This window comes from Falco biarmicus, chromosome 8 (assembly GCF_023638135.1).
Source record: "Falco biarmicus isolate bFalBia1 chromosome 8, bFalBia1.pri, whole genome shotgun sequence".
NCBI lineage: Eukaryota > Metazoa > Chordata > Aves > Falconiformes > Falconidae > Falco > Falco biarmicus.
In genome coordinates, this window is record NC_079295.1 from 559793 (window position 1) to 587604 (window position 27812).

The following is a 27812-nucleotide window of genomic DNA, read 5'->3' on the forward strand; positions in this document are numbered from 1 at the left end:
ACAGGAAGATGAAGCATTAACAACCTTTAAAACTGTGTTTCAAACCATGAAATACCAATGGTGTTGCATAAGAACATAAGAAATAGATGGGGGGGGGGGGGGGGCAGGAAACACAAAAAACTTTCAGAGCTCAGTTCTCTGGCTCCACCACTTAATAAGACAAAAAACCCATATGGAAAAGACAGACACTGCTGAATCCCCTCGCTGACTAAAATCCTCCTGCAGTGCCTACATCACTGAGGAAAAAATAGCTTTCAAAGCAATTCCCCTCCTTACACATTCATGTTTTAACATAACCAGCTTGGGCATTCGTAATGCTGTCCCCCTATGGCTACCTTTTGGTTCTAACAAATCTAGACGCTTCTTGCAAAAGCATTTCAACATCTTTGTTATCCTTGTCTTCTGAACTTGGTTCCCAGTCAGAGTCTTCATCGGTAGGTTTGCACACCTCTTCCTCATCATCTCTAAAGCCGCCATTAAGGTCATACTCATGTGGTTCATCTTTCTGCAGAAGCGGGCTGGAAACCAGGACCATGCATGGCAATCAGTTAGCTGAGGGGAATGTGCTCAAGCTTGTCTAGACAACAATTAACATGATGAGACGTGTTTACAGAGCACAGGGGAGTGGGAGACGGATGGCGCCAAGGATGGCGCCAAGGAAAGGTAACAGCTTGCTGTTAATTGATGGCAGTTAACCACCAGTCAGGGATTGCCTAGGATGCAATGCTTAGCTTCAAGAACCAATCTGTTTAAAACGCGCAGCTTCTGAAAGTGTATATAACCTCGTGCTTCTGTACAATAAACTGACATTTGCTTGCATCAAGCTGCGTCCCGTCTCTTCATTCGCCGCATCTTTCTCCACAGCCCTTTCTCCTGTAGGGACAAAAATGCCATATATTCATGAATAATAAATACAGAACGAAAGAGACCTTGCAGGGGCCATCTAGTTAGCCTCTCTCCTCAGCAGGAGAAAGGCTCAACTAAAGCACTCTATCCAATGCTGACAATTTTGTGTTTGACTTTCAAGACTCTCATGTAAAGCTGTACCATCCCTCTCTGACCACTACTGCAGGGCTTACCAGTCTGATCAATTAAGAAAGTTCTCCTTAGTGGCTTTTCTTCCAGCACTTGGAAAACAGTTGCCAGGCCTCTTCTGATAACATCTTCTGATATCAGAAGAAAACGGTATCAGATAACATCTTCTGACAACTCTCCTTTCCTGAAGGAGTGGCATACACAATTTTCCTGGTCATCTTCCTGCTACTTCTATACCTAAACAAGGCATCTTTCTTGCCCTTTAGCCCCTAGCTCTTGCTAGACAGCTATTCCGACTCTAAATTTTCTGCCTTCACCCACCCATATTTACTTAGGGCTACTTTATACTCTTGCTCTTTGGAATCTGACATGGCTTTGAATTCCCATTCACTTCTTTCCTGAGCTTCAGGTCAGCAAAGACAATCTGCTAGATCACTCACCTCCTACGTTCTCAACTTCGATCTGTGCTGTGTAGTCTGTGCTTCCTTTCTGAACACACGTTAAGGAAACAACAAATGCTGAACACTTCTTTCCTGAGCTGGATGCAGCCTACCCCTTTCCCAGTTCAGTCTATTCTATCGCGCTGCTGTCCAATCTGCTGCCTATCCATCTTCTGCACAGCTCACACTTTGTGATTAAATTGCCTTCTCTCTTCCCAGTATGTCACAATACTCTACATTGGCAGGAGTCAAAACTTGGAAACCTCTATTCACAAGAAATGGATGCTGCTCGCTGCATGTTCCTAAACTTTTTTAGGCAGCTTGTCTTGCAGTAGTCTTTTAATTGCTCAAATATGTTGACATATATAAACCAGTTCCCAGAGACAGGGCAAGCCTGATTTTTGAAGAAGCCTTATCTACCTGACTTGGTAGCATCGATGCAAAGCTGCTGCCATAGCAGCATTGCATTCTCCTTTTACTTATCGGTAGCTGTGAACCTTTAACAAGTTTATTTCCACTGCTTTGGGACTTTGGCAGATGTGCACGACCATTGCTCTACCAGCCTACGCTACCTCCCTTTTTCTTACAGGCCCACAATTCCTAACTAGCCACAGTCTGTTAATATTCCAGTCATGGTATGCTGCCCTTAAGTCACACCCCCGAGTAAAGCTGTATTTGTTCCTTTTCTTCCCAGCCTCCAGTTTCTGCATTCTTACCTCATTTGGAGATAACCTGTCAATGATCTCATAATGATTTATCTGTTGAGCAGTTCTTATCATCTTTTATATGAAACTAGAAATGTGTCTTCTCAGCTACACAACCCAGTCCAAATCATCCATGTTTATATTAACCTCAGGTATTTCTTAGCAGCTTCTTGAAACCTCAGGTCAGAGCTCCAGACACTCAAGCTGTGCGTGTGGTGAACAAGCAAGAACACCAGCGCCTGGTGTAGTCAGATCACATCCTCTGTCAGTTACATTTTTCTGCTAGTGGGAATGTTACTATTCCAGAATCATCTTATGGTCTGATTAACATTTTATACTCTATAGCAAGGTTTTCAAAAGCACTTACAGCAGCAGTCAATTCCCTCAAAGGTACACAATTTTATGGGTGAACTGTGCTACAGAGGCACCCAATGACTTCCTAGAATAAAGTCAGCCATGTGTGACACAGCCAATACTACAACTGAGAAATATCCTATGGCTAGCAACCTATATAGCACCTAGCAGAAAATCCTGAAAATATCAGCTGTCAATTTCGGCTGTAATCCCATCCCATATGATGCTTGCTAGTTTACTGTTTACCAGACTTTAGAGGAAAGTAATTATGCCCATGTTTACCCATAACAGCAGAATTTTTTCTAAGAATCACAGACTATAGTCGTGCAGAAGGAATTATGTCTGGAGGGAGAAGTCGAAACAAAGATTCTAAATACCTTAAGAACAAAATCTCTCTTCTCAGCCTAAACCTGTGAGAATAATAAACCCAAGACCGGATTAACAAAGAAAAACTGCTCTTCACTTTCACAGCACTGCAGGTGGTATTTTACAACAGAAATAGGAATTCTGGAAAAATACTGATTACTTCCATATTTCTCCTACAAATGTATGAGGAACATACGATGTTGGTTTTCGTCCACCAGTGTTTTTAGATTTCAGCAGTGAATGATGCACTTCCTTCCATGTCTTCCCACTCCTCTCTTTCTGCTATAGTTTAATTCAGCTCCACAGCCCCTGAAGCTGCTCATTAAGCACAATTCTGCCTTTCCCCTAGTACCATATTTATAAATATGACCTTGAAACATTCCCTGGAAGTATCTCCTTCACACGGGGAGAAAAAGCTTGCTGACCACCCCTTTACAAAGGGTTATGTTTGGAAGTGAGCCGATCAGCTTGCTAGAAAACATACACAGAAGCGTGCAGGAGAACTCTCAGACTCCATAGCCACAGCAGGTCATTCATCTAAGTAGCAACAAGGCAGTGAAGTCATTCACTAGTGACAATTTAATGACAACACACATTCCAGCCTTTCTTTTTTTTTCCCCTTCCTCCCTTACAGCTATTTCCCCAGTAATTAGCCTTAGACTGTTTCTCAGAACATAGACCACATTCTCTATTGGCAATTTGTAATCCATCTCGCAGCAATTAGACTATCAATGTTAAAAACTAAACATGGCAAATGTCATGTAGATAGCACCCTTCTTTTCTTGGCTGGTGGAGTTTCAGTGCACTTGAACAGAAATTAATCCTGCTGTGCTTAACAGTGCAGTTGTGCCAAACAGCACGAAATAAAGGCTAATGGAACCTTGCCTGTGTGATCTTGCATGGCTCGGTACGACCGCCTCAGACGTGAGCTTGCTGAGTGCAACCTTTTACAAGCTTTGCCCTCAAGAGAACGAAGCAAGCCAGTCAACAAGATATTGAGGGGAAAAAAGAAATTTAAACAATCATTAAATATGAACAGAACTTTAATTAATGAATTCCCTTCTTCCCACTGTGCATGGAATATCATTTTTTCCCTGGTTCGTTCTTAGGATGAGGAGTTGAATTTAACAGATTGAATTTCACTTCCATGTCAAAGATTTACACATTTACAAGAGAAGCACTTTTCCATCCATAGCCATGCCTGACTGACCACCTGCCATGAGCTGCACACACAGGATCTACCATTCTGGTAAGGAAGGTCCTCTTATGAAAGACACAGCTACAATTTTAAACCTTCAAGATTAGCTTTAAACTTCAGATATGCACACAGTCCAGCTTGCTTCATTATTAAAATTTTAACCGCTCGCTGCACTTACAACGCTGCTTACAACTCTTGCCACTCTTTAATGCACATTTCTGCAAGGGAGCGGTGATCAAGATGGGGCTCATACTTGCATCATGGGATGTGGCAAAGCGTACAGATAACAAATATGCCTCAAAATATGCTAGTGCACAGATACACCCATATCAAGCATTCAGTGACAGCAGAAGTACACACACATGATAAGGAAATGGGATGGGAAAGACATTCCCGAGTGGAAAGTAGGTCGCAGAACAGAATGGAGGCCAAAACACTTTGTCTAGAAAACTACAGCTATTTGCACTTTACTTTCTCTAGAAGGCAGATCTCTGTTTTGAAGATTTCTGTAGGAAATGCCCAGCCACACCTTGGTGATCTCAAAGAAGACAAGTCAGTTCCCACCTCCACTCGAGATGCAGCAGTTCCACATCCTCATGCCTTGTTCAGGCCAGTGAAAGTAAAGATGGCATATCATCAGGCTTTCAGACTGCTCTTCAACGCTCACTTTTAAATTATTTTAGAAATAACAGGAAGCTTCACATTTGGAAGCCAAACTGAGATACAAGAGATGCCTTGAAACAGAGCTAAAGGATATTTAAAACTGGAGCCCATGCACCTGCCACATGTAAGTTAATATTATTGGCAGCAGCAAAGCAAGCTAGGTGTACTACTGGTAAATGGAGGAGATACTCATACACAGTATTACAGGTTACATTATCAAGAGAGACTACAGCTTGCCTGTGATACTACACAATCCTCACTGATTTCTAGAAACTAAAGTTCGAAGGATACATACATAGTTCACAGGGAACACTGCCCCAGCTGAAAGGCATTACCCTTCTTCGACACTTCAGTCCTAACAAGCCTGTAACATCAATACCTCAGAGTAAATATAAGAAAAGCTCATCACCACATCCGCAGATATCTTTTGACATTTATTTAGAGGTCAATGCAATGCAGAAGGAGTATCTCAATGTTTCAAGAGCAATCAGTCTTCATGGGGTAACCTTAACTAGCTGTGGATGAACTATTGGCTCCTTTCATCCTATTATGAACCCTGTTCAAGGAAGGAAGAATTGACTTGGTCACACATGTCTCTCAAAACATTTGTTTGTTTCGCTGCCTGCTTCCAGGGAAGGACAGGTGTGCTCAGCACACAGGAATTCAATTCCAGCACTATTACTTGCAAAAAAGGAAGCAGAGTTTTACTAAAATAATGACTACCTTCTTCTCAGGTAAGTATTATCAAGCATCTCCAGCACCACTAAATGCCCCAAAACCCAAAGCAGATCAGTTGCATCCCATGCTGATGGGCCCATTCATAACATCAGAACATACCATTTTTTGAAGTTTTTGTCGTGTTCTTCTTTCAGGTACTAAAGAAAGAAATGTTATTAGCCAGAACAGAGTACAACCTAGCAATAAGGTTATTCGGAGAGGTTGCTACAACAGAAGACTGACTTATTAAAAGAAATGCTGCAATGGTTGTGCTGTATTTACAAGTATAAAAACTACTCTGCTGCCCCCAAAAACCTTTTTTTTTGTATTAAATGATTCTTGAAAGATTACCCAGATGAACTGTTCTTACAATTATGAACCATGCCATCTGTAGACAAACATCATCGGTACTGTTTGGGGTTTTTACAGCAGACAATTGCAGTATTTCAAAGCATTTAAATATTTTACGCCATTGTTTCCATAAATGCAATTTCTCCTTAATAACCATAGAATCATAGAATGGTTTGGGTTGGAAGGGACCTTAAAGGTCATCTAGTTCCACCCCTCCTGCCATGGGCAGGGGTAATGTCATAATCCTGATTTTTTGAAGTAAAATGCATTATCATTACATTTCCCTAACTGTTCTGCTCTAAAGTATTGTCTTTTTGCATTGGGAATTAAATTGGGGAAAAAAAACCCTCCAAGTCCAATAATTAAGAAAAAGCACAAAAAGAATGCAAAGTACATCTTTGAATTCTCTAAGAACAGACAAAATATAAACAGTATATTCCCCTGTGTTTTTCAACAAGTCTAGTTACTGGAATACAAAAAGACTTTTAGAATAGAATCTCAGATTCAGTTTTAATTATATTCCCTCCAAGCCTCAACAGAACATACATGCTATAGGGATATACACATTTTGCTGTGGGGATGGGAAAAAAAGCTACAGAAAAAATTTACTGCAGTATCCATTTGAAATGTTGAGAAATACTTCAGTATATTCCCTGTTTTCACTGTAATACTCCAGCTCCAAATGGAGGAAGCAGAATAGAGAGATCTGGTAAGACCATGCTATACCATGCTTAGTTTTCAATAAAACCTGTTAAACTCATGAAAACAGCCACTTGCCACCTGGCATTTTTGTCAAATCCTAAGATATAAAGCATACAAACTATGTCAGCGGTGTCTGACCCAGACCATCTTGTTTCAGTTGAAAAACATTTGAAAAAGTGAATGTAAGTGTGCAGCGGCCAAGCAGCCTTACCTTCCTTATCACAGACAACGGCAACACCGCATGCTCAAGAAGAGCAAGGGTGCAGGGCAATACAGAGCAAGCTGCAAATGCAATGTTACTTTCTCACTTAAAGCATTTTATTCCAAGGTGTTGGCATCCATTACTGGGTTTGGGGGTTTTTTCCCCCCACTTTGAGCTATACTGAACAACTTGGCTTACCTGGAGGTGCACTGTGCTTGTATTCTAGTTTATGCTGTGGATTCTTCCTGCAAAGAAAACAGTAAAAGCTTGATTTGCCACCTTGTTCCACACCTAACAAGAACCTAACAAGTTCCCAGAACTCCTCTGTATTTTGTGAATAATTTTCACTTCTTTTTAAAATAAAATTCTGTGACCAGTGCCTTACTGCAGTGTCTCAGCTTACGTAATGTAGGGTGGAAGAAAAAAAGGGTTCCATAAGAGTTCCTTTTGTTTCAGCCTTTTAAAAAAAAATAAAAAAGACAGCTGACCAAAACCAAGAGATGAGATAGTTTCCAAACTTGTAAGATGAGATGCATTTGTTCAGCATAATAAGAACTGATCCAATTATTTACTCTCACTAAAACCAAAACCAGAACATAACCTCTGGTGCACAAAGTGCAATGCACACAGTGCATCACAAGTCTGAGATACCCAGCCGTAACTTCCATATTCTGCAACATAAGGCTAAAAATCAAATAGTTTGGGAAAATTAAAGAAATTGAAAAGAATTGCCTGTCTCAAAGTATCACAGGGAAAGGCCAAAGAAGGACTGTTAAGAGAGTTTACTCATTTCTGCAATATGCTGCTGCAATCTGGGAAGTTCAATATACAAGTGTGTATGTCTTCTATTAAAAAACAGCATCAATGCAATGAAAATTAAAAATTTAAAGTCAACTTACTCTTTGATCTGCAATAAATGCTCCCCTCATTCAGGCTGCGATCCAGGTCATGAACACACTGATTTATCCCACCCCCTAAAGCAGTTATCCAATGCTGTTCTAATGTTTTAACTTGGTCCCACTTACACCGTGCTGATCTGTTGTGTTAGTGTATTAGAGCGGCACGTTAAAATTGTTTCAGCTCAATTTACTTCTGTGCAGAAAATTAAAATTAAAAAAAATTCTAACTTTGGAAGAAAACTGGTTCAGTTGTCCTAATTTCTCCTTCTGAAAAAGAATCAACAATTAAAGCCCACTATTTAAGAATGACAGACCATTTGACATTGCTTGAAACACAAGATTAATTTCTATAACTGCAGAATTTTTTTGATATTTTACAAAATACCCTTGCTGTGAAGACTGCCTTGTAAAACTAGTTGCTTATGTTTTCTTATTCTTCAAAAACAGAATACTCTTCAGTAAGAAAATCTTATTTTTACATCAAATAACTTGTTACACATTCACATACTTGAAGCTGATTTACAGTTTTATAGCTACTGCTATCCCAAAGTGCATTTCATGTGCATTAGAAGGGACAGTTATCTGAATAAAAACATGCAAGTACAGCTTTCTATTAAATACCGTACTGAAACAGAACAGTTGCTTAATCCAGTGTTTTGCAAGTGTTGGTAGCATCAGAGCATTTGATCCCAACTCAAGGCACAGCATTTAGATAACTCAATTATGTATTCCAGTAGTAGCCAACAGATAAAGACAACAAAAATAACATCAAAATCCTTCAAATGACACCTGTTGCTTTGTGGAAAGAATTATCATTGCTTTGTGGGTGCCTCCTTCCTTCTACCCCAAAAAGAATGAAACGCTGTTTAAGAAATGATCAACTAATACAGCACAGGAGTTGACTTATCTGCAAGGAGAGACAGTTTTAGTTTTGGACAGTGTCCATCGTACTCCTGAAAAGTATGTTGGCAATTTCAGGAGCGGTATAAACCTAGATTTCGCATCCTGAGATGAGAAATTCATCTCACAGATGGTTTTTGAGAAAAGAAACACTTCTTCTGCATTAGTTGAACATAAGATGGCTTTTCCTTAAAAGTTACTCCCATTTTGTTACACTTTATAAAGAACACGCTCTTTAGGATCATCACGCTTCCAGGGAGAGAGAGAGAAAATGTTTCTGCTCAAGCACAATCTTTAACAGCAGCTGTTAGTTTCAATATGCCCCCACAGAAGGGCTGTTGTCTCAAAATATATCCTTTTGTCCATTGCATCAATTACAAAGCAGTCCTTACACTCTGCTAAATACAAGTGTAAAACCTAGATATTGAGAAACAAATGGAACAAAAGGATCTTTTGAAGAAAATCAACAGCTGCTAAAAGAAACAGCAGTCAGCCATAAACTGGATTTTCTTGCTGGTACCTAAATTATGCTTTCTAACAAATCAAATACTGACTAAAATAGAGGTTTTGTACAAAATCTTAACAAATATTTTGTCAAAATCTGAACTAAAAGTTACATATCAAGAAGAACATGTAACAATAAATTATTGTTTCTATACAAGAACAGTTTACTACAGGTTGAAAAATGAGAAAGTTTTGATCTCTAGGCCACTGAACAGGTTCCAAAAGTCAAGGCTTCATGTTCACCAGCTGAAATCACAAATACTTTGCACAGACCTTGGTGGCATAAAGGTAGCAGTCTGGCGCCAGTAAATTTGGAAAGCCACAGTCAAGATTTAACATCACTATCCTACTGTCAATTTGCAACTCCAGGGGAGAACATTCTTAACCTGTAAAACAAGAAAAGCCATTTTGTACAGTGCTTCTTACCTATAACAAGCCGTTCCATACGGACATTCAGGCTGGTTATCATTGTTATCCTGAGTTACGATCTCTGTTTCATGATTGTCATCGTCATTAGGGTGACTAAACTGCTGAAAGTGAATGGGATTCTTCCTGCAAAAGACAAATATAGATCAAGAACTGACTATTCCATTTAAACAGGAGAAGTGGAGGTAAGAAAGGTGTTACTGAATCAGTGACATTTTCAGCGGTTACAGAAAGAGAAGCTTTTAACGTTTAACTTGATGCAGAATGTAAGACCTGCTTTCAGGATAATTGAAGAAAAGTTTTGTTTCAGCAGAGGCCGCAAGAGGTTAAAACATGAATTTTCCTATTTGCCATCATCAGCTTTACGTTTCAGGCCTCCAACACATACACAATCTACTGATGTAGTCCCATAGCGTGAATCTCGCTCTGTGGCTTGCTCCGTCATGACTCCCTCTGGAGTTACCAAGTGCTACACAAACCTCTCGCAAAGTCTGAGCTCAAGCTGCGAGGGCCAACCCATGGCAGCCGAGCAACTGCAGTCCTGAAGCCTTCCCACGCTCTCGGGTGATCACCTGTGAGCTTCAGGCAGTATGGCTCAATCATTACTTCTGTTCCGTATGCAAGTTACTACTCACTTGAACACTTCAAATGCCAGCGTATTATTCCAGAGGGATGAAGTGCTGGGGCCTGAGCAGCAGGCCCTGAGCCAAAGCTGACCTCCAGAAGAACCCGCCAACCCAACCTTAAATATATGTATTTAGTATCCAATCATTAGCGAAATATGCACGGTCATTAGTGAACCATGTATGGCCATTAGCAAAAGATGCACCTTGGATAAACTACAATCATGACAGAAGAGACAGCGCATCCTTCCTTGCTTAGAGGCGGGCGGCCAAAGCCATGAATCCAGCTGTTTGGCCTTGTCTGGAAACCGGTGGTTAAAATCCAGTCGATAAACGGAACTCCCTCGGTTCCTCCCAACCCCTGGCCAGGCTTTGGTGGCATCTGACAGGAGAGTGAAACCAGATGTTTCCGCGTTTGGAATTACGTGAGCTTGTTTGTTAATAGTGTAAAAGCTGAACCCTCTTGCAGCGACATTGCAGACCTCACCTACCAGGAGATGCCCTGCGCAGGACTTCCCAGCTGCCGGGACAGGCTCTCCAGATCCTCGTGCAACAGGGGCTCCCCAGCGACTGCGGAGCTGGAGGATGGCAACCTGTTAGGGCAACGGGTGATGTATCTTTCTGAACCACTACAGCTAGCTGTGAATAGTAACGATTAGGTGCATTGCCTTGCTTATCTGTTTTATTGTTTGAATCAGGGTATCGTAGGCTAATCCTTCTGTATGTGCATATTGCCTTATTTTCTGCATTAATTTGAAACAAACAGTGCATCAAGGGTATCTTCTGTATTGGTGTCTGTGTGCTATCTATTGACTCCATCAACTGGCAAAACAATGGAGCAGTCTCCTGGACATTACATTGATTATGCTCTCAGGTTTGCCTTGGCTACCGTGGCATTTTATTTGAAATACCAAATCACAACGATGACATGAAGTTGTACCCTAAGACATAACTCTGTGTGTAGCTGAGCCACACCGATGTTAGTGATGAGAGCACCATACAAGACAAGGCAGCTATAAACAACATCACTTTGTGAAGAAGTGATGTTAAAAAGAACACAGAAAAATACATTATGACTTCAGGAGAAATTCATGGGGCAGATCAAAAGACACTACAAAAAATTATGTCATAGTGAACATACTGTACTAAAAGCAAATCTACTTTTTCCCTCTGATTTCTTTTAGAGACACTTTTTTTCAAGCATATTTGAAAGCAAGAAAAGCGAGATGTTTTAATAAATGATTTTCCAAAAGTTATACACAAAATACTTCAGTGATTTACCACTAATTCCCAGTGTACATAATCAACATCTTTGTGCAAACTGTAAAAGTGAACTGCTTGCCTCAAGCAAGAGCAATGCTAACTTTAAACTGCAGAGGGATTACTGCTGTCATTTGCACTTGTTACAGCTGCATTTAGAAACACCAAGCCAGAAGCACGTATGCAGCTAGCGACATACACAGCAGCTTCCTCACTGACCACAACGGGCTCTTATGAACTTTCTAGGGAACAGTCAGTATTATTTTCAGCATTTCAACCAACACTGTAAGAGAAAAAGCGTTTGTTATAGCTTTTGCAAAATGATTACTTAAGCACCGTGAGCCCCACTAACCATTCAGGCCTCCTTTCAGGCACCGAAAACAGATTAGATATTTAGTATTAATACTTTTACATCTCCATCTGCTTGGTATCTTTCACTCGGGAAACTCAGCAAGCAAGCTACAGATAAACTCTTCCAGGAGCTACTTATCAGAGATCCAGTGTCCCTTAGTCCTATTTACACAGGTGACAGACGCCTTGTTCTGGTTCTGGTCTTTTCTGTTGATTTCTGCAGACTGTAGGGTAAGTAAATACTGTTTCACTAGATATCATTGCAAGGCTGCATTTACCAGTCTTTTATTCTACAAGTTCTCAGAAAACATCACTTCTAACGCCACATTCAGGCTGGCTGCCTACTTCTTTTGCCATTTAAAAATAAATGGGATGAAACCAAGTCATTTTAGAGGCTACTTGCTTTGTTTTCTAAATGCACAGAGCTAACGTACTAGCAATATTAGCCAGAATTTGAGTTCAGTCATTTGAAACACAATTCATCTTCTCAAAGGGACACAGAAGCAGCTGATGCTCTGTGAAATCATTTTAATACTTATTCCTACAATAAGATACATGCAGCATCATAGTCATGAAGGAAAGAAGGCCTAAGAGCTGCCAGTTAGCTAACCTATTCTGTTTTAGGTGATAGCCAGTTCCTTTCATGAATTTACTTCAAAAGCTATTTGGCCAATACCAAAGAGCCTTTATTGCAGGAGAGAAAAAAGAAAAAAAAAATTGTATAGGAGGAAGCAAGAAAAAGGGAAGGGTCTTGAGGTACGCACCCTATCACTGGGCCTCAGGATTCTTTGGGCCAGTGGATGATGCTCCTCAAATTATTCATCACCTGTGAAGCACCTTAAACATGTCCTATTTCAGATGCTCAGGACTAGTAACAACATCATAGTTTCTCTTACCTTTATGTGGATAATTTATACTTACTCCATTTCTAGATGTTGTGCAACGATATCCAGCAAAATAAATAGAAGCAGAGAAATGCACAGCTAATATTAAGTACACATTATCCCTTCTTGCAAAAATCTTCTTCCTTTTATTAAGAGTTTGGTTTGTTTGAGGGTTTGTTTGGGTTTTTTTGAATACAAGAGATCTGAGTTGTAAGAGCACAGCACCTTTCACGCTGGAAGCTGCACTCCAAAGTTAGTTTTACAACAAAACCTTGCTGCACAGGAATACGTTATTAATTTGATCAAAACAAAATCATTAAGCTTTACTCGCACAAAAAATAACCAATTAAAAGCCTATTTTAAGAATAAAGTTTTAGGAGAGTTGCCTTCTCATACACAGAAGCTCTGAATTTGTGGCAGAAAATTATGCAAATAAAAATTATGCAAGTAACACTTACAAAGTTCTTCAGAATCAATGCAGTCATCTCCAGCAGCAGCTGAGCATCGCTCAGTGAAATACTCAAGACAGTTTTCATCTATGCAGCTCCCAAAAGCATCTTAAAAGCTTTTTCTAAAACAAATTTAAGTGGTAAGGTCAGAATCCCTGGCTCTTCTTAATCACATGCAGGAGACCCCTGTCATCTCAAGGGCTTATTTTCTCAGCCTACTAAAGAAACTGGTAAGGAAAACGTAATGACTCACCAGCACTAGTTATAAAGCCATAGTATTCAAGCCTGAAGTTAACGCCACAAGTGCGTGTAAGATGTTTATAAGTTCTAAACTCTAAGTCTTACTAGAAAACAGGTCTCATAAAAAGACAGATGCAAGTCTGTAGCTGCCAGATTTACAAGCTGAAGGTGAAATGAAAAATACTTCTTTTCATAAACAAAGAGCACAGTATTTAGAAGAATGCACATACAAATCCAAAGGCTGGTTGAGCATGCCCTGCTTTGACAGTTACAGGAAAGATTCACACACACCCAGTCAGCACAGAACTGTACCACAGGCTAGCCAAAGGACAGAATTGTGGACAAAAATTGTGAAATTACAGTTTCAGAGATGAGAGTTCAGCTGTACCACACCCCTACTATGCAACTCGAAATGGGGGTTGGGTTTGAATTTGTTTTTGTTTTTAAATCCCTATTCTTCTAACTTCTGAAAAGCGAGCAGCAGACAAGAAAATGAACACAAGACAGTATTCAAAGAGTAAGTTCCTTGACAACAAATATAGTCAGATATAACACAGACAGAGCACTTGCCTCCTAGTGGTAACAGCAGTTTCTTTCGATTTGGAAAAAGCTTCAGACTGCCACAGGAAGAGAATCTCACACTGACGGAGGATAAGAAGAAGAATCTCTGCAGAGAGAAGTGTGAATCAAGCTTGACTCTTTCAAAAAGCAGTGTTTTCAAATTCATAAATGAAGAAACTGAGCTATGGGTTACAAAGTTATTTCCTAAACATTTCAGCTATGTGTTAGAGACATCTAATAAAGTCAACTAAACTAACATTTCATCTTTTCCATTTGTGCTGTTCAACCACGCACCCACCAAAGGTGCCTGTCATATGCAGAAGACAAGTATCTCTTACTAGGAGTTTATAAAATACGGATTAGAAAACTGAAGGGCATTCAGTTATTGGAAAAATGACATTTTATATGAAACCTCACCTAGAAAGAACACTGTAAGGAAATGTTATGGTTACCAAAGCAGTCCTCATTTAAGACGTTGACTCCTACAGCACATTGTGCTAGAAGACACCTTTCATAAGGTTAATGGAAGGAGACAAAAACCAGCTACTCATCGTACTCAAAAGAGCACTCAAAGCAGCTCCTCTTCCTTAGCAACTCTAAAAAACAGGTTTTGCTCAAGGAGAACACTACACAATCAAAAACTGAATACGCTATCAGTGCGTTCCTTCAAAGCGTCCATTCACATCACACTTATATACACTTCTGTCAAGAATATGGGTAACTGCAATGGCTTGCTTTACTGCAACATAGCTATCTCATTGATGCAGAATGACTACTTGGTGGTCTTGCATTAAAAGCACATACAGGACAGACGATAAAGCACCTTTCTTTGCAAACAAGCAGGTTTAGTCTCATCACATTTCCTGAAGATCAAAGCTGATGGTTTTGATACTTCCTATTTACAAATTTCTCCAACAAAATAAGATTTCGTTATGTGCTATTTCAGAGCATTCTTTTCTTCTTACAAAGCAACACTTCCCAAAAGTACTGCTGCCAAATGTTTTAGAATAAAGACCCAAGAAGAAACGTGCACATGCAGACTCCTATTGCATGTTACCTGTAACTAAAACTTGCCTTCCAAAACATTAGGAATCCTTCAGCGTGTCAGAGCACTGAATCAGCTTCACCCCCACAGAGGGGAAAACTTGTCTGAGCAAAATGAAAAGTAGCTGGAGCAAACTAAAGGCTGCATTTGTACTACTGGATCAGCTTGGCTGCCTAATGAACCATGTCCTCCTCATAATCATGAAGGGCAAAAACTGAGATATGCGAAGGAATGCTACATGAAAACTGGAAGTCTGATGTGCTCATGAACACAACAGCTTTACGCAGCTATCTGCAGCAACAGGCACACCAAACATACACAAGAACCCATTTACTTGTGCTTGCTTGTTTGCTGAACAACCTAAGCTTTTACTGTCACTCAAGCCCCTTGGGGGAAGAGGTAAAAAATACAAAAGTAGTAACAGTGATAATATTTAAAAAAAAAAAAAAAATCACAGGACCTCCTGTTTCCTGGATTAGCCTTATCTTTTGTGCTTACAATGTACATAGATTTATGTAGTGCTCAAAATCTTCTCCTAAAGGCAGTTCTCAGGTCACTGGTCACTTGCTACCCTCAGGAACACCTCTAGACGCCTATCTTCTCTTCAATATATTAACACATGGCATTACAGATCTTTTCTGGGCAGAAAGAACTAGCAGGAGACCAGGCACTCAGCACTGGGGTTTTTGGGATCTTGCTGGAACATTTGTATCGCACAAAACATTTGTATGACAGATTGTGAATTGAGAGGATATGAGTAGCAGAAAAAAAAATAAAAATCATCCCTCAATTGAAGTATCGCCAAAGACACTGACCAGATAAGGGTTCACAGGGAGTTTATAAGTGTGACTTGTTCTGGTTTTAAGAGGGGACTGAATGCTTAAAAAAAAAAAAAAAAAATAAAAAAAAAAATGGTGCAGATTGGCCAAGTTACAACAGAAGTAATTCTCCATTGTTTAGGGATAACAAATAATAAGCATTTTAAATAGTCAGATCACAAAGCATACAATAACTTCATCTTTCATAAAAGTTTCAGCTGCAAATAAAATAAGCCTACAGGGTCTATGTTGGGCATTTCAATCATTTACATCTCTTCTCCCTGCCGGTACATGTACTGTACACACAGGGGGGTTTATTTCTTTCCTTTTTAAAGTGGACCTTTGTTTCTTATTTCCTAGAACTCTGCATCGTTTAATCTGCTGAAGTACATCATCCCTTGTTTAGGTTATATTGAAAGTTAGCAAGACATCCTGGCTCCTCCTTTTATACTTTTAAAATTCTTGCTATGCCATTGGTTTCTCATCAGTCCCCATTTACCAAAAGATTTCTTTCAAATCAAAGCTTGTAACGACTTTACTGTTTTTGGTAGCTAATACAGTACTTCTTAATAACAAGCTAGCTTAAGCTGGGTTTATTTTTGCTTCACCTGTAACAGCCTGTTCCATACACGCAAGGTGTCCTCTTACGCTTGTTCTGTTTGGAGCTTTCTGAAGTATCTGCACTTCTGGTTGAATCAGAAATCTGTCTTGTAATCCAGATTTGCATCAGGCTCAAGAGTCCCTTCCTGGGCACCAAAAGATCAGGAAGTCCTGCCCAGTGAGCCTGTTGGCTTGCAGAACCAGTCATCTGCTCTTTGTTTACTGTTTCCTCAATTCTATTTCCTTTACTGGAGATCTGACCTACTCTTTTAGACAATTTACTATGCTGCTGCCTAGCTTTTCTTCCCACAGAACTTCCAGGGGTTTTTGTTCCAGTCTTGCCATTCCCTGCCATGTTTCTCATGGTATTCTCAAGAGGAAATCCAGAGCATTCTGTGGAACAAGGTTCCATTTTGAAGGACCTGAAAATGTACATTCTTCAGAACTAAAAGCTTTAAGGTCAAACTCTGCCTCATCATTCCTGTTTTCAAAGTGAGAGAATCATAGTAGAGCCCAGGCTGGAAAGGACCTTGATAGAGATTAAAACCAGCCCCGTGGGCACATATTAGCTTGGGGCTCATCGTTAGCCAGCAGATGTGTTACACTTGAACAAAAGGTTAGATGATGGAAGTGTAAAGAACTCTAGTAGGTAACAGAAACTAAACAACAGACTGCTAATGTATGCAAAGGTAAGCAGGAAATTTAGGTAACTGCCCAATAAGATGAAAAGTACATCCTGAAGAGGCGCCAGAGGGAGGAGGTTATGATAATGAATTTTTGGAAACCTTACGTATTTGCATGACTTTGTATAATAAATATCTGTCGGCTTGTTGAAACAGCGTGCAAGTTAGGAGTAGCGATCCCCCTTGCACCCAACGCTGCAATAAACATACCTCTTTGTAACTGCCCTCGAGTTGTACAGTTCGATTCCACATGTCAGTTTGGTGACCCAGGTGAGACCCTCTCTGTCCGGCTGTAGGACCTGCTGAGGACAGGACTCCTCTGGGTGCCCCCAGGGTTTCTCAGGAGGACTCCCCTACTCACCTAGATGACTGCGAGGACAGACAGGGACCATTGTCGGTGGACCAGGTATGTTGCAGTTGGGTTGGGGATACCTGTAAGTTGTGAGGAGACGTCCTACGTGAGGTAAAGAGCGCTGGTGCTTGCCCCTGGAAAGGCTGGGGGTGGGAATTCGGGTGCTCTCCTCGCTGCGGTAGCGGGAAGGGGCCTCTCGAGGGGTAACAGGTTTTCTCCCAAGTGGTGTGTTTTGGCCAATTTGGGTTCTCTTCAAGAACGTCTTTTGGCCATTTTGTCATCTGTTGTAAAATTCGGTACCGTGTATTAGTTGAGACCTCTTGTTGATATTTGACATTCTGGGGTGGCATAACGGTGTTTGAGGTCGGAATGTCCATCATAAAATGGTATTGTTGCTATCTATCTGAGTAGCAGAGTGAGTGTGTAACGGGCCCTTTTGTGCGAGTGTTTTGTGCAACTGAGACGTAGCTCAGCTACAAAGCGAGTGCTGAAACCTGCAACTTGTGATAATTTGTATTATTTACTGTATTGCATAAAGGTGAAATGGGAGGTCAACAGAGTGGGGAAAGAGTGAACATGAGCCCTTTGGGTTGTATTTTGGCTCACTGGAAGAATACAGGAGGACCGCAGGGTGGGAGTGTGAGGGAAAGGGTTAAAGAAGTTTTAGTAGGTCTAATTGCTTAACGATTTCCTAGATTGTTGTTGATAAATAATGCTTTGTTTTACTAACTATTGTGTAAATTAACTGAAGCAAGGAGTCTACAGCTCCTCCTGAAGGACAGTTTGTGATGAGAACTAGCTAAAACCAACTCTATAGTCTGGACAAAGACCAAGGAGCAACTGAGTCTGGCAAAGAGAGAAGGTTCAGAGTGAGAAAGACTACCAAGCCTTCATCCCCATGACCCCCATGACCAGCAAGAGGCACTACGCAAACGCAGTTGGGAGGGACATATGGAAATGACTTCTTGGAACTAATTTTAATATGAAGCAGGGCTAGGTTATGAATATGTATCGGTATATTTGGAAATCTTATGTATATGCAACATTTGATTATATAAATTGAGACAAGTTGTTGCCCCTGGCGCACACGGCTTTGGTGGGACTACCCCTGGTGCTGCCCAGCGCTGAATAAACATACCTACTTTACAATCTGATAAAGATTGTGGAGTCTGATTCCACACGTCAAGCAAACATTGATAAAATATTATAACCAATGGTGGCCTTTATGTATCTTAGAAGATCAGGAAACTGTAACACCTCGCTACAGTTAATGCTATTTTTAAGATGACAAGGGAAATGGGACGACACATGCAGATTTGTTTTTCACATTGAGAAGCCATACAGAGTGTGGCAGAAGGAGCGTGGGATTAATATAGCACCACCTGATCCTTTGACTTTGGCTCTAGAAAAGGACAAGGAAAAACTGAGACCTAAACTAGAAAGATGCTCTTGTTGAAGTTTTTTGTGTAATATAGGATCGCTGTGTTTTGTAAAGACAGAGCCTCAGGCTGTGGCTCCTCCTGGGGTGAAGCGTATTGGGAGATAAAAACTTGCACTAATGTAGGACCTGAGGCGGGGGAGTCAAGGACCCCAGGGAAGGGTTAAAGTCTTGGGGTGAGTTTGTACAAAGCCCCACACCCGCTGGGAGGTGCGGCTGAGCCAGGCTGGACGCGTGGCAGGCTGGTTGCTGGTTGCTGGCAAAGGCACCACAGGTAAGGACACAGACTTAAAGCAGCACAGAGCAGATCTGCGTTCAGGGTTCGAAAGGGTCAAAGCAGAGGTGCTGTTGCAGAGGCAGGCACTTGTGCCTGCTGCAGAGCAGGGAGCATCTCCTGCCCGGAATCCTTCCAGTGCGAGGAGGCGGGGGTCGCTGTTGCTGACACCAGAGCTGAAGGACCTGACAATGTCACCCCAAGGGCCGCAGCATTTGCAGCACGACAGGACCGGGAACTGGCCCCTTCAGGGCACGCAGTGGGGGCGGGGGGCGGGCGGGAATAAAGGCGAATCTGTGATGGGAGATTTAGATGCTTGGAAGTCGGTTGTGAAAGACTATCAGGATGACCCAACAGGAGTAGAAAAAGGGTTGACTATTACTGGGTAATCGCCATGTAGAGAAGCTGACAGAAGCAGCACGGCACAAGCACAGCAGGTCAGAGAAGAAAAGCTGAGTCGTGCTGTAGTCACAGCTACGGCGGCGGCTTCGGGAAAAGTGAAAACTGGCAGAGGGACTAAGGTGAGAAGACGAGGCAGAGGCAGAGGCAGAGGAGGGATGCCTGGCAGAGGTGAAAGAGCGAACCCTGCCCTGCGGGCCCAGATCAGTGGGCACATCGTAGGGAAGTGGGCACGGGCAGCCAGATTGCCCAAAGCTGAAGAACCATCAGGGGGTTCCGGTGACTGCATCAGAACCAGACTGAGAGGCCTGGGGAATCCGCCCTAGCGGATCCACTGGTTAAATTAAAGCTGGGGACTAGAGAAAAAGGAGGTGGGATTTTTAGTGAATACAAAACCAACTTATTTGGTGTTAAACTTCAGCGAGAAAAGAATTTATTACAGTTGTGGGAGCTACTGGCCGCCAGGAAAAAGCATTGTGAAACCTCTGAAGTACAAATTAAGAAAAAAAAATCAGAATGCCATTTCACCAAAATCTTTAACCAGGTATATCCGGGAGTAAACTCCAGGCAAGGCGAAAAATGCTTTACCTGTTACAGCAGAAATGAAAAGGGGGGCCTGCCCAGTTCGGGTAAAACAGTATCCCTTGGTCAGCAGGGCTGTGGGGGATATTGGCACAAAAACTGAAATAAAACGCACTGTGTAGTGGTTCTACTACCAATGTAAATCTGTGTGTTTTACCACGACACAGACTTGTTACGGGATGCGCAGATGAAACTGCATTGACAACAAAGTACAAGGAATAAGGTTGGTCAAGTGCCTCCTACCGTAGTCAAGGGCAAGACTGGGTTGGCCTCTGTGTTTGCCACCAAGAAGAATCTTGAATTCTGCTGTTGGCTGCAAGCCAGTAGGTGCCGAGTGGTGGGAACATGTGCCATGCCAGACCTTGATGTGAGGAATGGCCCCCGCTGTTGTAAGAGGGTCACCCAGGAAGGAAGAACGTCACAAGACCCATTGGGGCACTGACTCATAGTATAAATATTTAGACTGACAAAATTGTAGGGAGAACATGAATCAAATGGGGACAATTGGAGAAGAAAAATATCCAGGGCAACCGTGACAAACTGATTTCTCAGAACTCCCAAGAAAAGGGGGGTCTTGATACCTGCTGGTCATGACGGATGCCTTTTTAGGGTGGCCAGAAACACACCCTTGCTGAACCAATAAAGCCAAAGCACTAACCAAAGCACTATTATAAGAAATAGTACCGTGATTTGGGGTTCCAGCAGTAATCTCATCAGACTGGGGGCATTAGCAAAAAAGGTTGCACTTGCTATCCAATACTCAGCAGTGGATACAATCTGTAGCCACAGGAATGTTAAGGGAAGGTGTCCCCTACAAGAAATGGGTTTCTGCCTTGAACTAGCAAACATCTCTGTGCTTAAAGAGAAGCCTTTTTGCCTTGATGGAGATAATTTATTCTGTATTCTGTATTTATGCTGTATTCTGAATGTGGAAATTGGCTGGGACTAGGAGGCTGGCTTAAAGGCATTTTGCAAACAGGATTATTATTTTTGATCATTATTGTAATAATAGTTTTTTGATCAAAACCAGCCAAAATTATTTGTAAGCATTAGGCATATCTGAAGAGAATGCCTTTATTTGAATCAGCAGTTAAGGTGTAGTTTAGTCTGATGCTGTGGTTTTATCTGCTTCTGGTGAATTTTTGAAGTGATGAAATCAGAGATACTAAGAGTTATGAGGTAGTAAGGTAATAATCTAAGTAAGGGTGCTGTCTTTTATATCCACAAGTGCAATATGCTTTTATGTAGCAGAGAGAAACTTTGACAATAATGTTGCTTGAGCAAGATGTGCATGTGACAACTTGGGAAAAGGGATATCACAACTGGAGTGCAACAGTGTTTCTATGTCTGGCAGAGTGAAATCTTTCAAGACCTGAGTTTAGACAGTCTAAAATAAATTGTCAGTATTCAAAAAACCCATCTTAAGCCTCTTTTGCTTACATAGTGTTATGGAAGTCAACTGCTATTGTAGATAATTAATGATTTTTTAATACATATTAACAAATACTACTATTTTAACTTGAGGCAGTTGAGTAAGAAATACTCACGTGTAGCATTTGAGGGAATGTCAGCATAAATCACACTTACAGTAAGACTGCATTTTTAATTACTGTACTCATTAAGATTCAATGATGCCATAAGGCTAAGGCCTTATATCACAGATTGGTTCTGAACTAAAAGGTGTGTGCACATGTAGTTACGCACATTTGTGTTATTTTCCTTAATTGGCTACAAAATAATATAATTAGGTTGGGGACTAGATCTTGGGAATTTACCTATTATACTTCTGTTTGTTAAGGAACGTGCATAACACAGCACCCATGTAGGCTTGGCTTGTGGCATAGTTGTCAAATTTAGCATAGACATTCAGACAGATAAGCAACGTACTCTTCTTGTGTGTATCACCTACAAGCCATTATGGCTTAGTGTGTAAATCTGTATGTAACTATTGAAAAAAACACTTATGAATGTATATAGCTTAGAACTAATTTTTTCCCTTTGTTAATTCTTTGATATCAATGAGGAATTCTTCAGAAAATGTATGGATTGGTTGGTTGCATAAGGGCAGTTGTTATTTGGACAGAAAATTGTTAATGGTCAGGGATTTTCCACTAAAATATTTGCAAATATTCCTAGTCAAACATCATTTTGGTTTCTTTTTGGGTTTTGAGCTTGCATTAGTCCATGTTCAGAACTTTAAAATTACCTTTGAATTTTTTTAACTTTTTATATCACTGGAACAGAAAGAGCATCTAAATTAAAGCTTCAAGCTAACTTTATTTTTCAAGTATTTCAGGAATTATACTTCTGAACTGAGATTTTATAAGTTGGCTGTGTATTTTCCTGTGTTAAAATGCTGTTATTGAAAATGGTCAACCAAGCCTATGTCGCCCAAAATAAAAACGGGGGAATTGTGGATAACTGGCTAGCTGAAAAGGGTCACATAGACATAGTCCAGCTGGCTGAACAAAAGTGCGCATCGCTCTCAGCTTATCTGAAGTAAAGCAAAATACACTGTCTTTGGCTGTCCTTGTTACACAGTAACAGGAAGATTTTGGTGGGAAAAGAATGTTGCAGGTGGGAACAGAAAACTACAGAAGAGAAACAAGGGGCGGGCTTGGTATTTAGGCAACTAACCAATAATGAGCTTAACTTTTGTAATATGTATGAGCTAATTATAACAAGGCATAAAAGGTGACTGTAAGGGACAATAAACGAAGTCTGCTGATCACTCATATTGAGTGACTGTGTCTTCCCTCCGTCGCAACAGGAAGGAACATCAGGAATACTATCTCAAGAAATAAGGGAAATAATAGGCAAAACCAGCCTCACCACTCAGTTTGAAAAACATCACCAGGCTTGGTGACAACTAGTAAACTTCACCTACAACGCACAACAGGAGCAAACTGAAGCATATGTGCTCCCAATTAGTGCAGCAAAAGAACAGGCAATCTTTCCCGTTGCGACACTAGGAGCCATACACCAGAAAGTCACTGTCAGACCCCTAGGCCATAATGTTTGGGCAAGTTATGGTCAGACCAAAGGCAAGTGGCAGTCAATGAACATGGAATGAACATGTTCCCCAGGGAACAACTGGGATACATCTGTGAAAACGCAGTAATAAGAGAATGAAGATCTGTGTTTAGATATCAAAAAGGCTATGCGTGCTTTTGAAATGTTTCCACATATTAAAGCCCAGCCACAAATATTTTATGTAGGAAATGGATGCACATGTGTTACAACTTCTTCTGGTAACAAGAGTATTGATAATTGTCATGAAATGGCAAATGGTACTAAATTTTGTATGTATAATTTTACTAGAATTGTAGGCTGTGACTTTGGTTATGTTGTTCCTGTAACTACCAGACAGTTAATTGGAACTGATTATACCCTGTATCATGATATACCTAAATTAAAAATAGGCATGAACATTAGCCTCTTCAAAGCAATGCTTAGACACCCCAACATAGAAAGACTGGTCCAAGAAATAAACAGAACGGCCCAACACATGCTTCGACAGGAGAAACGTGACTCTGAAAATATAAAATCCATCTTTAGCCGATGCAGAACAAGTTGGAGAACATCACTGGTGGGACACCTTTGCAGGCCATTCCCCCAAAGCAACACAAGTATTCTACTATTTAATACATCCCATGTTAAGTCATGTTGGAAGGAATGATCCTGTTATCTCTCTTAAACGTCTGTCTGTGGTATAAACTAAGTATCATAGTCAGAAGAACACAAATAATGTGATCAATGATGCATGTCTACCAAAACCCTTTGTCTTCAGAACTTGACAAAAGACTTCCCAAGTCCTAAGAAAAAGGGGGAATGAAACAGAGCAAGGTCTTGAAAGATTATTCGGGATGAGTTTGGTACCATGCTCTGGGGGATGCTCTGTTTATGTTGAGATATAACAGAGACGGCACGGCCTGTTCTGTTCTGCTGATGCTACTGAAGTAAGAGACAGGAGAAATGTACTCTGAGCAATCTAGCAGTCATAAATAAAGATAAGGTGGGCATTTGAAGGAGATGAGAAGGCCATGAGTCAGGAGGCTTTGCAAGCTCCAGCCAAAGAACGGAACGACCACCCAAAAGTCTCCCCAAAAGACAATTCTAGAAGACTCCACTTCAAGCTCCGCCTAAACCCCATCTATTATGAATATGATGATTAGATGTCAAAATCAAATGAATATGTATGTAAAGATGTTGTAACCTCTCGTGAAAACTGTATAAATTACCTGACTTTTCACTGAAAACTTTGGGGCTAGTTTGTCTGGTGCGAACTGGCTAGCTCCCCAGCATTGCACGAAATAAATACCTTTGCTGCTTAAAGACAAAATTCATCTCTGAGCAGTTACTCTGTGCCGTTTTGGCATCACCCTCCTAGAGAACTGCAGAGCTGTGGACTTTCAGAAACACCGGGGCACAACGCTTGGCCAGCCTGAAATGTTCAGGAGGCTCTCAGCAGTAGAAACCGTTCTGACTTTACAGCAAGGCTGACCACACTTGCGAGTTTTCTTTTGCATGCTCACACCTGCAAGCCAAACCAGAACAGCTGCACACACAGCAGAGCAATTGCTCAGCACATCTACACCAACAGAGCTCTCCTAAAGCACACCTGGAGCCACTCATACCCCAAGTCAACATCTACAGCGGAACCTGGCCACAAGCTTTGACACAATGTCATTTTGGGGTCAAACTGATGCACACCAAAAAATTAGTAAAACACACCTCCTTCTCTGCCACGTCAGGTATCGTGCTCCTTCAGTTGAGCTGTAACTGTTACATTATTTCCCAAATGCAAAGCCAAACAGAGAAAATATAACCAAGCATGCTCCTTAAAAAGCACAGGCAACTGTTCATTGTGTGTGACCAAGGGATGATGTGACCACGGCCCTTCAAACTTGCGGGATGCCTAGGCGGGACTAAACAGTGCTTGCAAACAAAGAACATGCCTGCTCGTTAAGACAGGCTGGTCAAGTTTACCACCAAAACTCTACATCACCATTTGCCAACCCTGTCCAGCTTTGGGTCGCCAGAGCCACACTCAGTTCACTTGAAAGCATCTCCTAGTAGCAGTATCAAGCTCAGAACTGTACCTCCCAGATGCCTACGTGGAAGAAAATTCAAACTGTGCCCCCTTCTCCTTAAGCTGGGTTACAGCTTGTGACAGGAATTTCATCCCACTGCTTGGAAAAGCTCCAAGGCTGCAGCTGAAGGGAACTGGAGTTCCCTGGGTCTCAGAGTAATTCTAGAGCTAAAGTGGTGACAGACATCAGCTCTAGATCAGACGATACATGCCAGCACTCACCACTGACCCAGGGTGGCAACCTCCTTCTGTCCTACCCAAAGGTTTCAAACCCAACACACTGTCTTCCTACGGCAGGAAGCTTTTAATTTTTTACAAATTTATAATTCGTAACACCGTTAACGCATTCCTTGAGACGGGACTACAGATACATTATGCAGACCACCAACCTGCCATTTGGAAGCACTGGAGCCTTATGGTGAGAAATTTTTTCTACAACAGAGCGAGCAATGGTGAATAAATAAGACTGAGACAGGGTCCTTTTCCTCGAGGGAAAAGCACGCAACACATCAGCGATTGTTGAACAGACGGGCAGAATTCTCAGAAAAAGCAACCCCTAACTCTTAACAAGAAAAAGGTCATTCCTCTTAATAAAAGCACAGCTGTGCTGAAACAAGTCAACACAATCTACTCACCTGTCCTCCTCCCAGATGAAGGCATATAAGCAACATGTTTCTCTGGAAATGACACGCTTAGGGCATCAGGTTTTCTTACCCCATCCTTTCATGGCATCACCTTTAAAAAACACCAAGAAAAGGTCAGTTGTGGTGTTGGCTTGGGAGATTCCCATGCCTGGGGGGAGTCAGGAATTCCACAGTAGTAAGTGCCTCTTTGGACACAGACTTTCCTGAGGTGCTCCCCACCTCCAGACAACTCCCTGGACCCCGAGTGGCACGTACAGGTGCAAGGAGGAAAAGAACGTCAGGGAACAGACCAGAGGCGTTAGGGAAAGGCGGGGGGGGGGAAGAGAAGAAGAAAACCTAAAAAGAGACGGGGATACAGATGAGGACAGAGATGTAAAGGGAAAACCAGCCCTGGGCTGCAGGACAGAGGCGGAGGATGAAGAAAAGGGGAGAATGAGAGGGAGTGGGACACAAGCAGAGAGAGTAAAAGAGAAGGGAGCAGCAGAATGAGAAAGACAGAAGGGAAGAGGGAGCAGGACAGAAGAATAGGATGGAGAGCTACAGGGAATCAAAACACGATGGGTTTGTATGGCAAGGTTTGGGGAGGAGGAGGAAAAGGAGGAGAAAGAAGAAGAAACAACTGTGTGATCAACTGACCGCAGCTGCCGTTCCCCATCCCCCTGCGGGGAGGAGACAGGGAAATCGGCAGTAAAGTTAAGCCCCGTAGAAATGGGGGCTGGAGGGAAGGTGTTCTGAAGATTTGCTTTTCCGGCACGTTCTCCTGCTCTGACTTGACTGCTAATCAATCGCGCTGATTTCCCCAGGTTCAGTCTGTTTCGCCCACGGAGGTAATGGCGGAGTGACCTCCCCATCCTTGTGCCCACTCGTGAGCTTTTTGTTATATTCTGTCCCCCCTGTCCAGCGGAGGAGGGGGAGCGGTAAGAGCAGCTTCGGTCCAGCCCGGGTCACCCCCACACAAAATCACAGCGGCACAGGGAAGGGGAGGGGGGGCAGAGGAGGGGCAGGGGGCGCCTGGGGCACACAAGAGGGGAGACAGGGTCCCACGGACCAGGACTCACCACAGCTCTCGCTTTGGTACCGCTGCAAAAATGTGCCAGTTCAGACGCGCCTTTCCCCCTCTCCCCTCCCTCCCTCCCTCCCGCAGAACGCCGGCCGCTCGGCTCCCCCACCCCCGGTAACCCCCGGGTGTCTCACAGCTGTTCCTCGCAAGACGCGGCCTCCCGGACACGGCGCGTCGCTCCCTCGCGCACCGGGGGCCGCCCCAGGCTGTGGGTGACACACGGACCCCGCGGGTGACACACGGACCCCGCTGTGCACGCTGGCACCCGGCTGCTGCGGGGCTGGTCCCCCCCCACCGCAGGGCCAGGCCCTCTGTGCCCGCAGCAGGAGGCAGCTGCTGCCCGCCTGCCCTCGGGTTCCTTCTCCTTCGCCTCGCCCCGGCCGGCCCGGCTCCTGCCCACACCGGGCCGTGCCCCCGCTGCCCTCCCGCACCCGCGCCGCGGGGGGCGAGGCCGGGCAGGGACAACCCCCGCCAGCCCGAGGCGGCGCGGCCCCCGGCAGAGGGACAGAAGCGCAGGGGGCCGTGACCGGCGCCGCTCGGCCCCGCCCGGAGCCGCTCCTGCCGCAGGCCCTTCCCGAGCGGCAGCGGGGGGGCCGGCTGGCCGCCGCCACGGCAGCGCCGGGGGCACCTGGGGCTGGGGCCCGGCTGCGGGGGAGATGCTGCAGCGGGGGCAGCGGCGCGGGGCGAGCGGGGCCGCGGCAGGCTCGGGGGTCTGGCGAGCTGGGGAGGCGCCGGCGCCCGGGGGGCGGCCTCCTGCTTCCCCGCCTCCCCCCCTCAGCCCCCGGACCCTCCGGGGCTCCCGCACCCGGCTCGCGGTCGGCTGGAGTCCCCCGTGCCGCCCCCCGAGGCGGCCGGCGGGCAGGAGACACCCCCACCCCCCACCCCGCCGGGTCCGCTCGCCTCCCCTGCGCCCCCGCACCCCCCGCCGGGCTCGCCCCCCGCAGCAAAGCGCCCCCCGCGCCGCGCCGGCAGCCCGGGCCCCGCCGCTCCGGCCCG

General features: G+C 43.1%; 1 long non-coding RNA gene and 1 other non-coding gene across 5 annotated transcripts; both read right to left on the bottom strand.

Annotated features, from left to right (window-relative positions):
• Positions 1–544: 544 nt before the first annotated feature.
• LOC130153551 (uncharacterized) lies at positions 545–27386 on the bottom strand. 4 transcript variants are annotated; one of them, XR_008823450.1, is made up of 6 exons: positions 26951–27386; positions 25748–25847; positions 9462–9587; positions 6931–6977; positions 5056–5124; positions 545–873 (listed from the first exon to the last, which is right to left on the bottom strand). It is a non-coding gene; the product is annotated as an uncharacterized LOC130153551 (long non-coding RNA). The 4 variants fall into 4 exon arrangements; XR_008823452.1 differs by lacking the exon at positions 545–873 and adding an exon at positions 880–1524 and having other exon boundaries at positions 5052–5124; XR_008823449.1 differs by lacking the exon at positions 5056–5124.
• LOC130154514 (small nucleolar RNA SNORD45) lies at positions 25258–25342 on the bottom strand. The gene has a single exon (XR_008823778.1). It is a non-coding gene; the product is annotated as a small nucleolar RNA SNORD45 (small nucleolar RNA).
• Positions 27387–27812: the final 426 nt, after the last annotated feature.